The sequence below is a fragment of the Carassius gibelio genome, chromosome B8, assembly GCF_023724105.1.
Source record: "Carassius gibelio isolate Cgi1373 ecotype wild population from Czech Republic chromosome B8, carGib1.2-hapl.c, whole genome shotgun sequence".
Lineage (NCBI taxonomy): Eukaryota > Metazoa > Chordata > Actinopteri > Cypriniformes > Cyprinidae > Carassius > Carassius gibelio.
The window spans coordinates 19217493-19231000 of NC_068403.1; the positions used below are offsets into that span (position 1 = coordinate 19217493).

General features: G+C 33.9%; 2 long non-coding RNA genes across 5 annotated transcripts; both read right to left on the reverse strand.

Annotated features, from left to right (window-relative positions):
• Positions 1 to 3093: 3093 nt before the first annotated feature.
• On the reverse strand, positions 3094 to 12887 carry LOC127963692 (uncharacterized). The gene is made up of 2 exons (XR_008154876.1): positions 11687 to 12887; positions 3094 to 3381 (listed from the first exon to the last, which is right to left on the reverse strand). It is a non-coding gene; the product is annotated as an uncharacterized LOC127963692 (long non-coding RNA).
• On the reverse strand, positions 3427 to 11679 carry LOC127963693 (uncharacterized). 4 transcript variants are annotated; one of them, XR_008154879.1, is made up of 5 exons: positions 9974 to 11679; positions 7558 to 9119; positions 6136 to 6703; positions 5142 to 5283; positions 3427 to 4431 (listed from the first exon to the last, which is right to left on the reverse strand). It is a non-coding gene; the product is annotated as an uncharacterized LOC127963693 (long non-coding RNA). The 4 variants fall into 4 exon arrangements; XR_008154878.1 differs by having other exon boundaries at positions 3427 to 4999; XR_008154880.1 differs by lacking the exons at positions 3427 to 4431; positions 5142 to 5283 and adding an exon at positions 5896 to 5993.
• Positions 12888 to 13508: the final 621 nt, after the last annotated feature.

A 13508-nucleotide genomic window follows, 5' to 3' on the forward strand; every position in this document is an offset into this window, starting at 1 on the left:
AAATCTAAAATATCTTAAACTGTGTTCCGAAGATAAAAGGAGGTCTTACATGTTTGGAACGACATGAGGGTGAGTTATTAATGACATAATCTTCATTTTTGGGTGAACTAACCCTTTAAGGTACGTTAACACCAACCAAATGTAAGATATTTGCAGGGCCACACATTCAAGAGATTTAGCAATTTTCTGAATGAAAAGTGTTTAAAAGCAAATCTTTTTTTTTTTTTTTTAAGTTCATTCTTATCTGCAGTGTGATTTTTATAATAATGGTATCTGTCTTTTCTTGAAGCATATCCTGAGTGGTGACTTTTATGTTATGTTTTACTGTTTGGCTAAGAATTTATTAGCATCCTACAAGAATATATTCAACTAGAATTAAAAGTTAGTGAACTAACTTTGATGTTGGCTTGGCCATCTTGGCCATGGGGCAAAAGAGCCACAGTACTTGTGTGCCCAACATTCTTGAGTTGCCCTGCTGCAAAAAAATAAAAATAATAATACCATAAAAAAATACACCTGCAACAGTCTTTTTCCATGGTCCCTTGCTGTTTTCTTTTTTTAATAAAAAGCCTAGGCTATGATAACAGCTACGACAGGGTTATCTAGCAGAATGCGAAATAAGTCATGCAAAAACCATAATCTCCTAAATACCATTCAATGTAATCTTATTTTAATAGTACTGACAACATATTTTAAGTTATCACACATTACTGAAAAATTAAAGAAGGGACACTATATATAGTATACTTTGGCGAGTCAAGAGCTAAACAAAAAGTCCTGTTTCATTACAAAATACTGTAACTTTTATAAACTTTATACTATCACCACAAAATATTAATTAATATTTATTATAAAATAAATATTTCATAAAACTGAAACTTAAATATATTATTTCTATAGGCTATACAAAACAGAAAAGAAAAAAAGACTAAATAATAAAGCTGAATAAGCTGATCTATAGCATGTTAAATGGTGGTTGCCTGTCTATGAATGGTACAGCCCTCTAAGCTCACAGAAGTGGTTTGACCCAAGTCCTCAGCAGCCAATGAAATTGACCTCTTCAAACTGATTTTTAACGTGTACTTCACGTGTATTTCACGTGTATTTCAACATGAAATACATGTTAAATACCCGCTGATTTTTCACGTGTAAACAACATGTATTTAACGTGTTAAACAATATTGGATATAATATCGGAGTAATATAGTATTTTAAGAAGCTATTAAAAAATATATAAATGACTTTACCATGTAGTGCAGTGCCGATAAATAAATAATATTAAATACGTGTTGTCTACGCATGAAATACACGTATTTAACGTGTTGTTGACGCGTTAAAATTCACGTGTATTTGACCCTCTTGGCCTTCCATACACATTAAACGTGAAAAAAGGACATCGCGTTGTTTTGATATGGATTACTTTATCACAGAATATTTGTTCGGGAGCACTTGTTTGGTTTAAAAGTAGACATGTCAAGTTTTCTATAGATATATCTCTCATGTCTCTTCGTTGAGTATTCATGGAGTTACAGTTCATTTTAATGTCGTGTTTGTAAATGAAGATCAGTGCAGACCAAGGCTGCAGACAGCACACCTTGTTTGTTATCTTTATTTTATAAGTGCCCAAAGTTTTGTTGTTATTATGTTTGTATCCAAAAAAAGTAGACCCTTTACAGAGACACGTTAAAATTCACGTCTATTTGACCCTCTTGGCCTTCCATACACATTAGACGTGAAAAATGGACATCGCGATGTTTTGATATGGATTACTTTATCACAGAATATTTGTTCGGCAGCACTTGTTTTGTTTAAAAGTAGACATGTCAAGCTTTCTATAGATATATCTCTCATGTCTCTTCGTTGAATATTCATGGAGTTACAGTTCATTTTAATGACGTGTTTGTAAATGAAGATCAGCGCAGACCAAGGCTGCACCTTGTTTGTTATATTTATTTTATAAGTGCACAAAGTTTTGTTGTTATTATGTTTGTATCCATAAAAAAGTAGACCCTTTACAGATTCGATTGATGTATTGCTCGATTAAAACTGAAAGTTTAATTTAAGTAAATTTCGGGGTTATCAGGAGAAAATGACTCAAAACGCGTATATGCGTTAATAGACTCCAGAGTTAAAAGGCTGTCGTGACTTTTTTTCCTTCCAGTATTCATAAGCTGTATCACGCTGTCAAATTATATTTCATTTTGCACACATAAACAGTTCAAAAACACCTGAATTCTGCTCTTGTTGTGTTCTAATGGGTGGATTCGTGCAATTCGCTGTGATATTATTTTTGGAAGCGCTCATTTCACTGCGGTCAAGCCAGCCGCACTTCAGAAAAACACCGTCAAGCCAGCCGCGAGTGAAATTTATATGCGCGTGTATTACTATAATTACGGCAATAGCAGGAACAACAGAGAGGGAACGCGCTTTCAGAGCGCTTTTCATCTATACGTTCAGATTTGATCTATGACGACCTTTTTCGCCCATCTGCTCTAATATTCGTGTAACTTATTGTTTTCCTTGACTGCTCTGTATTACTATAATTTTCAGCCTTTCAAAGCATTACAATTATTAGTAGAAAACGAGATATGGGACATTCATTGATTTAGAAGACACTTTTTTATGATGAGAAAGAAGCAAATAAAGGTCAGTTCTTAAAGAAGACATCCCATACTATATCCATACCTCACATAAAACCATTTTACTGGAGACTTTTAGAGATATAGGATAATATTACACTTTACAAGTCTTTAAAGATCCCATTTCTAACAAGTAGAAAAACAACAATGGTCAGTTCTTATAAGGGACTTCGCATACTATATGCAAACTTAATATCAAACCATTGTACAACAGCATTTTTGAGATATGGGACATTATTACACTTTAAAGGGTTATAAAGATCATATTTCTAATAAATAGAAAAAAAACAATGGTCAGTTCTTATCAGGGACGTCCCATACTATATACACAAAAAATCATTTTGCTAAAGCATTTTTGAGATATGGGTCCATATGGCGATTAAGAGGGCTATAAAGACCCCTATAGCGGAGTACAAAACTTTTTATCCACAGGAAGAAGGAGGCGGAAACCGGCCATCAATCAAATAAGGCTTTTAATAACAAAATAAACACAAAACACTGCGACAGCCCTTCACGGACGACTGTCGCTTACAAACAAAAACCAAACACAAACTAAAATCATGGCCTGGCCTGGCCCTCTCTCGTTGTTCACTGTCGTCGCCCCCTCTTTTGTATCCTTCCATCTCCACCGCGGGACGCGAGACCGGTGAGTGGAGCAGGCGTCGCTCATTTCCAGTCACTCCACTGGCCTCATTCCGTTCTCATGGCTCGCGGCCCCGCCCCACTCATCACAACCCTATTTCTAGAAAAAAAACAAAGGTCAGTTCAAATAAGGGACATCCCAAACTATATGCAAACCTCATATCAAACCATTTTACTGCAGCATTTTTGAGATATGCGTCCATATCGCGATTTAGAGGGCTATAAAGTCAACATTTCTAATAAGTAGAAAAAAACAATAGTCAGTTCTTATCAGGGACATCCCATACTATATGCACACTTCATATGAAACCATTTTACTGCAGCATTTTTAATATATGGGACAATACAATGATTTAAAGGGCTATAAAGACACCATTTCTAATAAGTAGAAAAAAACAATAGTCTGTTCCTATAAGGGATTTCCCATACTATATGCACACCTCATATCAAAACCTTTTACTGCAGCATTTTTGACATATGGGTGCAAATGGTGATTTCGATGGCTATAAAGACACCATTTATAATAAGTAGAAAAAAACAATGGTCAGTTCTTATAAAGCACATGCCATACTATATGCACACCTCATATCAAAGCATTTTACTGCAGCATGTTTGAGATATGGGTCCATATGGCAATTTAGAGTGCTATAAAGACCCCATTTCTAATAAGTAGAAAAAAATAATAGTCAGTTCTCATCAGTGACGTCCCATACTATGAGCACATCTCATATCAAACCATTTTACTGCAGCTTTTTCCAGAAATGGGAAATTATTACACTTTAACGGGCTGTGAAGATCCCATTTCTAATAAGTAGAAAAAAACAATGGTCAGATCTTATAAAGGACATTCCATACTATATGCACAAATCATATCAAACCATTTTACTGCAGCATTTTTGAGATATGGGTCCATGTGGCAATTTAGAGGGCTATAAAGACAACATTTCTAATAAGTAGAAAAAAACAATAGTCAGTTCTTATCAGGGACGTCCCATACTATATGCACCCTTCATATGAAACCATTTTACTGCAGCATTTTTAAGATACGAGACATTTTTACACTTTAAAGGGCTGTAAAGATCCCATTTCTAATAAGTAGAAAAAAACAAAAGTCAGTTCTTATCAGGGACATCCCATACTATATGCACACCTCATATCAAACCATTTTACTGCAGAATTTTCGAGATATGGGACATTATTATATTTTAAAGGGCTATAAAGATCCCATTTCTAATAAGTAGATAAAAACAATGGTATGTTCCTATAAGGGATGTCCCATACTATATGCACACCTCATATCAAACCCTTTTACTGCAGCATTTTTGAGATATGGGTCCAAATGGTGATTTAGAGTGCTACAAAGACCCCATTTCTAATAAGTAGAAAAAAACAATGGTCAGTTCTTATAAAGGACATGCCATACTATATGCACACCTCATATCAAACCATTTTACTGCAGCATTTTCAAGATATGGGACATTATTACACTTTAAAGGGCTATAAAGATCCCATTTGTAATAAGTAGAAAAAAATAATTGTCAATTCTTATCAGGGACATTTCATACTATATGCACACATCATATCAAACCATTTTACAGCAGCATTTTCAAGATATGGGACATTATTACAATTTAAAGGGTCATAAAGATCCCATTTCTAATAAGTAGAAAAAAACAAAAATCAGTTCTTATCAGGGACATCCCATACTATATGCACACCTCATATCAAACCATTTTACTGCAGCATTTTCGAGATATGGGACATTGTTACATTTTAAATGGCTGTAAAGATCCCATTTCTAATAAGTAGAAAAAAGCAACAGTCAGTTCTTATCAGGGATGTCCCATACTATATGCACACCTCATATCAAACCATTTTACTGCAGCATTTTCGAGATATGGGACATTATTACACTTTAAATGGCTGTAAAGATCCCATTTCTAATAAGTAGAAAAAAGCAACAGTCAGTTCTTATCAGGGATGTCCCATACTATATGCACACCTCATATCAAACCATTTTACTGCAGCATTTTCAAGATATGGGACATTATTACACTTTAAAGGGCTGTAAAGATCCCATTTCTAATAAGTAGAAAAAAACAATGGTCAGTTCTTATAAAGGACATCCCATACTATATGCACACCTCATATCAAACCCTTTTACTGCAGCATTTTTGAGATATGGGTCCAAATGGTGATTTGGAGGGCTATAAAGACATCATTTCTAATAAGTAGAAAAAAACAATGGTCAGTTCTTATAAAGGACATCCCATACTATATGCAAACCTCATATCAAACCCTTTTACTGCAGCATTTTTGAGATATGGGACATTATTACACTTTAAAGGGCTATAAAGATCCCATTTCTAATAAGTAGAAAAATAGAATAGTCAGTTCTTATCAGGGACGTCCCATATTATATGCACACATCATATCAAACCATTTTACTGCAGCATTTTTGAGATATGGGTCCAAATGGTGATTTGGAGGGCTGTAAAGACATAATTTCTAATAAGTAGAAAAAAACAATGGTCAGTTCTTATAAAGGACATGCCATACTATATGCACACCTCATATCAAACCATTTTACTGCAGCATTTTCGAGATATGGGACATTATTACACTTTAAATGGCTGTAAAGATCCCATTTCTAATAAGTAGAAAAAAACAATGGTCAGTTCTTATCAGGGATGTCCCATACTATATGCACACCTCATATCAAACCATTTTACTGCAGCATTTTCGAGATATGGGACATTATTACATTTTAAATGGCTGTAAGGATCCCATTTCTAATAAGTAGAAAAAAGCAACAGTCAGTTCTTATCAGGGATGTCCCATACTATATGCACACCTCATATCAAACCATTTTACTGCAGCATTTTCAAGATATGGGACATTATTACAATTTAAAGGGTCATAAAGATCCCATTTCTAATAAGTAGAAAAAAACAATGGTCAGTTCTTATAAAGGACATCCCATACTATATGCACACCTCATATCAAACCCTTTTACTGCAGCATTTTTGAGATATGGGACATTATTACACTTTAAAGGGCTATAAAGATCCCATTTCTAATAAGTAGAAAAATAGAATAGTCAGTTCTTATCAGGGACGTCCCATATTATATGCACACATCATATCAAACAATTTTAATGCAGCATTTTTGAGATATGGGTCCAAATGGTGATTTGGAGGGCTGTAAAGACATAATTTCTAATAAGTAGAAAAAAACAATGGTCAGTTCTTATAAAGGACATGCCATACTATATGCACACCTCATATCAAACCATTTTACTGCAGCATTTTCGAGATATGGGACATTATTACACTTTAAATGGCTGTAAAGATCCCATTTCTAATAAGTAGAAAAAAACAATGGTCAGTTCTTATCAGGGATGTCCCATACTATATGCACACCTCATATCAAACCATTTTACTGCAGCATTTTCGAGATATGGGACATTATTACATTTTAAATGGCTGTAAGGATCCCATTTCTAATAAGTAGAAAAAAGCAACAGTCAGTTCTTATCAGGGATGTCCCATACTATATGCACACCTCATATCAAACCATTTTACTGCAGCATTTTCAAGATATGGGACATTATTACAATTTAAAGGGTCATAAAGATCCCATTTCTAATAAGTAGAAAAAAACAATGGTCAGTTCTTATAAAGGACATCCCATACTATATGCACACCTCATATCAAACCCTTTTACTGCAGCATTTTTGAGATATGGGTCCAAATGGTGATTTGGAGGGCTATAAAGACATCATTTCTAATAAGTAGAAAAAAACAATGGTCAGTTCTTATAAAGGACATCCCATACTATATGCACACCTCATATCAAACCCTTTTACTGCAGCATTTTTGAGATATGGGACATTATTACACTTTAAAGGGCTATAAAGATCCCATTTCTAATAAGTAGAAAAATAGAATAGTCAGTTCTTATCAGGGACGTCCCATATTATATGCACACATCATATCAAACCATTTTACTGCAGCATTTTTGAGATATGGGTCCAAATGGTGATTTGGAGGGCTGTAAAGACATAATTTCTAATAAGTAGAAAAAAACAATGGTCAGTTCTTATAAAGGACATGCCATACTATATGCACACCTCATATCAAACCATTTTACTGCAGCATTTTCGAGATATGAGACATTATTACACTTTAAATGGCTGTAAAGATCCCATTTCTAATAAGTAGAAAAAAAAACAATGGTCAGTTCTTATCAGGGATGTCCCATACTATATGCACACCTCATATCAAACCATTTTACTGCAGCATTTTCAAGATATGGGACATTATTACAATTTAAAGGGTCATAAAGATCTCATTTCTAATAAGTAGAAAAAAACAATGGTCAGTTCTTATAAAGGACATCCCATACTATATGCACACCTCATATCAAACCCTTTTACTGCAGCATTTTTGAGATATGGGTCCAAATGGTGATTTGGAGGGCTATAAAGACATCATTTCTAATAAGTAGAAAAAAACAATGGTCAGTTCTTATAAAGGACATCCCATACTATATGCACACCTCATATCAAACCCTTTTACTGCAGCATTTTTGAGATATGGGACATTATTACACTTTAAAGGGCTATAAAGACCCCATTTCTAATAAGTAGAAAAAAACAATGGTCAGTTCTTATAAAGGATATGCCATACTATATGCACACCTCATATCAAACCATTTTACTGCAGCATTTTTGAGATATGGGTCCAAATGGTGATTTGGAGGGCTATAAAGACATAATTTCTAATAAGTAGAAAAAAACAATGGTCAGTTCTTATAAAGGACATGCCATACTATATGCACACCTCATATCAAACCATTTTACTGCAGCATTTTCGAGATATGGGTCCAAATGGTGATTTGGAGGGCTAAAAAGACATCATTTCTAATAAGTAGAAAAAAACAACAGTCAGTTCTTATCTGGGATGTCCCATACTATATGCACACCTCATTTCAAACCATTTTACTGCAGCATTTTTCAGATATGGGACAATACAATGATTTAGAGGGCTATAAAGACACCATTTCTAATAAGTAGAAAAAAACAATAGTCAGTTCTTATCAGGGACGTCCCATACTATATGCACACCTCATATCAAACCATTTTACTGCAGCATTTTCGAGATATGGGACATTATTACATTTTAAATGGCTGTAAGGATCCCATTTCTAATAAGTAGAAAAAAGCAACAGTCAGTTCTTATCAGGGATGTCCCATACTATATGCACACCTCATATCAAACCATTTTACTGCAGCATTTTCAAGATATGGGACATTATTACAATTTAAAGGGTCATAAAGATCCCATTTCTAATAAGTAGAAAAAAACAATGGTCAGTTCTTATAAAGGACATCCCATACTATATGCACACCTCATATCAAACCCTTTTACTGCAGCATTTTTGAGATATGGGACATTATTACACTTTAAAGGGCTATAAAGATCCCATTTCTAATAAGTAGAAAAATAGAATAGTCAGTTCTTATCAGGGACGTCCCATATTATATGCACACATCATATCAAACAATTTTAATGCAGCATTTTTGAGATATGGGTCCAAATGGTGATTTGGAGGGCTGTAAAGACATAATTTCTAATAAGTAGAAAAAAACAATGGTCAGTTCTTATAAAGGACATGCCATACTATATGCACACCTCATATCAAACCATTTTACTGCAGCATTTTCGAGATATGGGACATTATTACACTTTAAATGGCTGTAAAGATCCCATTTCTAATAAGTAGAAAAAAACAATGGTCAGTTCTTATCAGGGATGTCCCATACTATATGCACACCTCATATCAAACCATTTTACTGCAGCATTTTCGAGATATGGGACATTATTACATTTTAAATGGCTGTAAGGATCCCATTTCTAATAAGTAGAAAAAAGCAACAGTCAGTTCTTATCAGGGATGTCCCATACTATATGCACACCTCATATCAAACCATTTTACTGCAGCATTTTCAAGATATGGGACATTATTACAATTTAAAGGGTCATAAAGATCCCATTTCTAATAAGTAGAAAAAAACAATGGTCAGTTCTTATAAAGGACATCCCATACTATATGCACACCTCATATCAAACCCTTTTACTGCAGCATTTTTGAGATATGGGTCCAAATGGTGATTTGGAGGGCTATAAAGACATCATTTCTAATAAGTAGAAAAAAACAATGGTCAGTTCTTATAAAGGACATCCCATACTATATGCACACCTCATATCAAACCCTTTTACTGCAGCATTTTTGAGATATGGGACATTATTACACTTTAAAGGGCTATAAAGATCCCATTTCTAATAAGTAGAAAAATAGAATAGTCAGTTCTTATCAGGGACGTCCCATATTATATGCACACATCATATCAAACCATTTTACTGCAGCATTTTTGAGATATGGGTCCAAATGGTGATTTGGAGGGCTGTAAAGACATAATTTCTAATAAGTAGAAAAAAACAATGGTCAGTTCTTATAAAGGACATGCCATACTATATGCACACCTCATATCAAACCATTTTACTGCAGCATTTTCGAGATATGAGACATTATTACACTTTAAATGGCTGTAAAGATCCCATTTCTAATAAGTAGAAAAAAAAACAATGGTCAGTTCTTATCAGGGATGTCCCATACTATATGCACACCTCATATCAAACCATTTTACTGCAGCATTTTCAAGATATGGGACATTATTACAATTTAAAGGGTCATAAAGATCTCATTTCTAATAAGTAGAAAAAAACAATGGTCAGTTCTTATAAAGGACATCCCATACTATATGCACACCTCATATCAAACCCTTTTACTGCAGCATTTTTGAGATATGGGTCCAAATGGTGATTTGGAGGGCTATAAAGACATCATTTCTAATAAGTAGAAAAAAACAATGGTCAGTTCTTATAAAGGACATCCCATACTATATGCACACCTCATATCAAACCCTTTTACTGCAGCATTTTTGAGATATGGGTCCAAATGGTGATTTGGAGGGCTATAAAGACATAATTTCTAATAAGTAGAAAAAAACAATGGTCAGTTCTTATAAAGGACATGCCATACTATATGCACACCTCATATCAAACCATTTTACTGCAGCATTTTCGAGATATGGGTCCAAATGGTGATTTGGAGGGCTAAAAAGACATCATTTCTAATAAGTAGAAAAAAACAACAGTCAGTTCTTATCTGGGATGTCCCATACTATATGCACACCTCATTTCAAACCATTTTACTGCAGCATTTTTCAGATATGGGACAATACAATGATTTAGAGGGCTATAAAGACACCATTTCTAATAAGTAGAAAAAAACAATAGTCAGTTCTTATCAGGGACGTCCCATACTATATGCACACCTCATATCAAACCATTTTACTGCAGCATTTTCAAGATACGGGACATTATTACACTTTAAATGGCTGTAAAGATCCCATTTCTAATAAGTAGAAAAAAACAATGGTCAGTTCTTATCAGGGATGTCCCATACTATATGCACACCTCATATCAAACCATTTTACTGCAGCATTTTCAAGATATGGGACATTATTACACTTTAAAGGGCTATAAAGATCCCATTTCTAATAAGTAGAAAAAAACAATGGTCAGTTCTTATCAGGGACGTCCCATACTATATGCACACCTCATATCAAACCATTTTACTGCAGGACTTTTGAGATATGGGACATTATTACACTTTAACGGGCTTTAAAGATCCCATTTCTAATAAGTAGAAAAAAACAATGGTCAGTTCTCATAAGGGACATCCCATACTATATGCACACATAATGGTTTGATATAAAACCCAGTCTACTGCAACATTAATGAGATATGGACCTATATTGTGCTTTAGGGGGCTATAAAGATAAAGGGTATATTCACTTCAGAGGCTCATAGAGAAATGTAATGTTTTCTAAAATCTATGAGTAAATCCACGGAAAACATTTTACTGTATGGTTTTTTTAAGAGCTAGCAAGTATTTCACATATAGAGTTATAAAACATTACATTTATCTATTCCAATAATAATAATAATAATAATAAACAATTGTCATAAGGGACATCACCAAATATGTGCAGCCATTATAAAAAACATTTCAGTTTACCAATCTGGAACTGCATGCATTCAGAGTCAGTTCTGAGACTTTGCATAACTTTGAGACATGTAGAAATGTCAGCTTATAAAAGTAGAGGAAAACGATGCCCATTTCATGCAAGGCACCTCCTACTTTATTAGCACAGCTAAAATAAAATCTGGGTACTTTGGCAGTTTGGACTTACATGTATTCTAATTCAACAAAATGCTATTTAACTACATAAGTAGGAACACTTACTATTTTTAAAAGGCACATAATAATACTACCTTCGTGCAGAGTTCAGTGTCAATCCTGCTCCAGCAAACCTTTCTGTAACTATGAATTGTTCCTGACTCTTAATTAGATTAGGGTTGGAACTGAACTTTAAGTGAGATTTCCAGAAACAAGACTGGGGATACGCTATGATCCATTCATCCATTGAATGCAAGCTACTCTAAACTTTCACAGAGCAAAGACTCCATATTTGGTGTTTAGAAAGTGTGTGAAGTATAGTGTGACAGACAAGTGTGTGTGACTTCATATTTGCTGAAAGAATAGGGAGTGCCTTGCATGCAAAGGCCATTATTTTTATCTACTGTATGTATTTAACCTGATGTTTATATAAACCTCAAAACTGGGGAAAAAATATCCAGTCTATAATATATATATAAAGTAGCTCATATTCTATCAGCACAGATAGTCTGAAGTCTGATATATATATATATATAATATTTTTAAATTTGGATGTATGCAACAAACTGCCAAAGTACACAGACTTCAGATTATCTGTGCTGATAGAATATGAGCTACTTTGTAAGAAAAGGCCATTATTTCTTTTAAGTATTTGAAAAAAACATTTCTATAGGTTGCAAAAAATTAGGAAATATTAAAATGTATTTGAGTGTTTTGTTCTATATGAATGCATGCTTCTACAAACTGCCACAGTACACAGACTTCACATTAGGTGTGCTTAAAATGTAGGAGGAACTTTAAAAGGAATGGCCTTTTTTTAAACTTATTTGAAATAGTTCTCAAAACTGGAGTTTCTGAGGATTTTCTTGATTTTTAACCCCAAATTGCTATCGTAAAATATCTTTATACACCAAATACTTCAGTAAAATAGTTTTATATAAGGTGTGCTTGTGGGATGTCCCATGTACTAACTGATCATTGTATTCTTCTACTTATTAGAAATGGGGTCTTTCTAGGCCTCTGAAACAGAATACATTTCAGAAAAACAGAAAAACATCTTTGCAAAATGCTAGAAATGCAGTAAAACTTTTTTATATAAGGTGTGAATATAGTATGGCACCTCCAATATACAAACTAAATATTGTTTTTTTTTTCAACTTATTAGAAATGGGGGTTCCACTTTATATTGTGTCCCTAATACCTGTGTACTTAGTAATTAGATGTGTATGTAGTATGTAACCACAGTGTAAGTACACATTGGTACATAGTATCTATAGCTCTAATGTTTGTGTAACTACATATTTGTAATAACCCATTGAATGGTATGTGTAAGTACAAATGTGCAACAGGACATTGGTGATAAAATTTATTGGTAAGAAAGTACAAATGTGTAACAGGACTAATAGCAATATTCAATTTATTATGTAATTACCCCTATGTTACACTGCAGTGGCAAGTAAATTAGGCTTTACATATAAAATGTGGTTGGTGTCCACAATGTTGCACTTTAAATGAAGTCGACAGTTCCTGAGGAGTTACCATGTAAGTACACGGGTATTAAAGTGGTGCACCAACTCCTCCCACTTTACAGAACCCTAAACCCACCCATCTCCACCACCTGGATCAAATGGTTCAAATTACTCTTATACATATTGTTGTTACAAAATGTAGATTTACATGTCCTGTTATACATTTGTACTTGCACAAACCATTCTGAGGGTTGTTACAAAAATATTATAGCCATGGATACTATATACCAATGTATACTTACACTGTGTTATATATTACGTACACATGTAGTTACATTGTATATACACAGGTAATAAGAACACTTAAGATAATGTGGGAGCGACATGGGATATTTATAGCCCAAAGAATCACCATATAGTCCCATATCTGAAAATGCTGCTGTAAAAT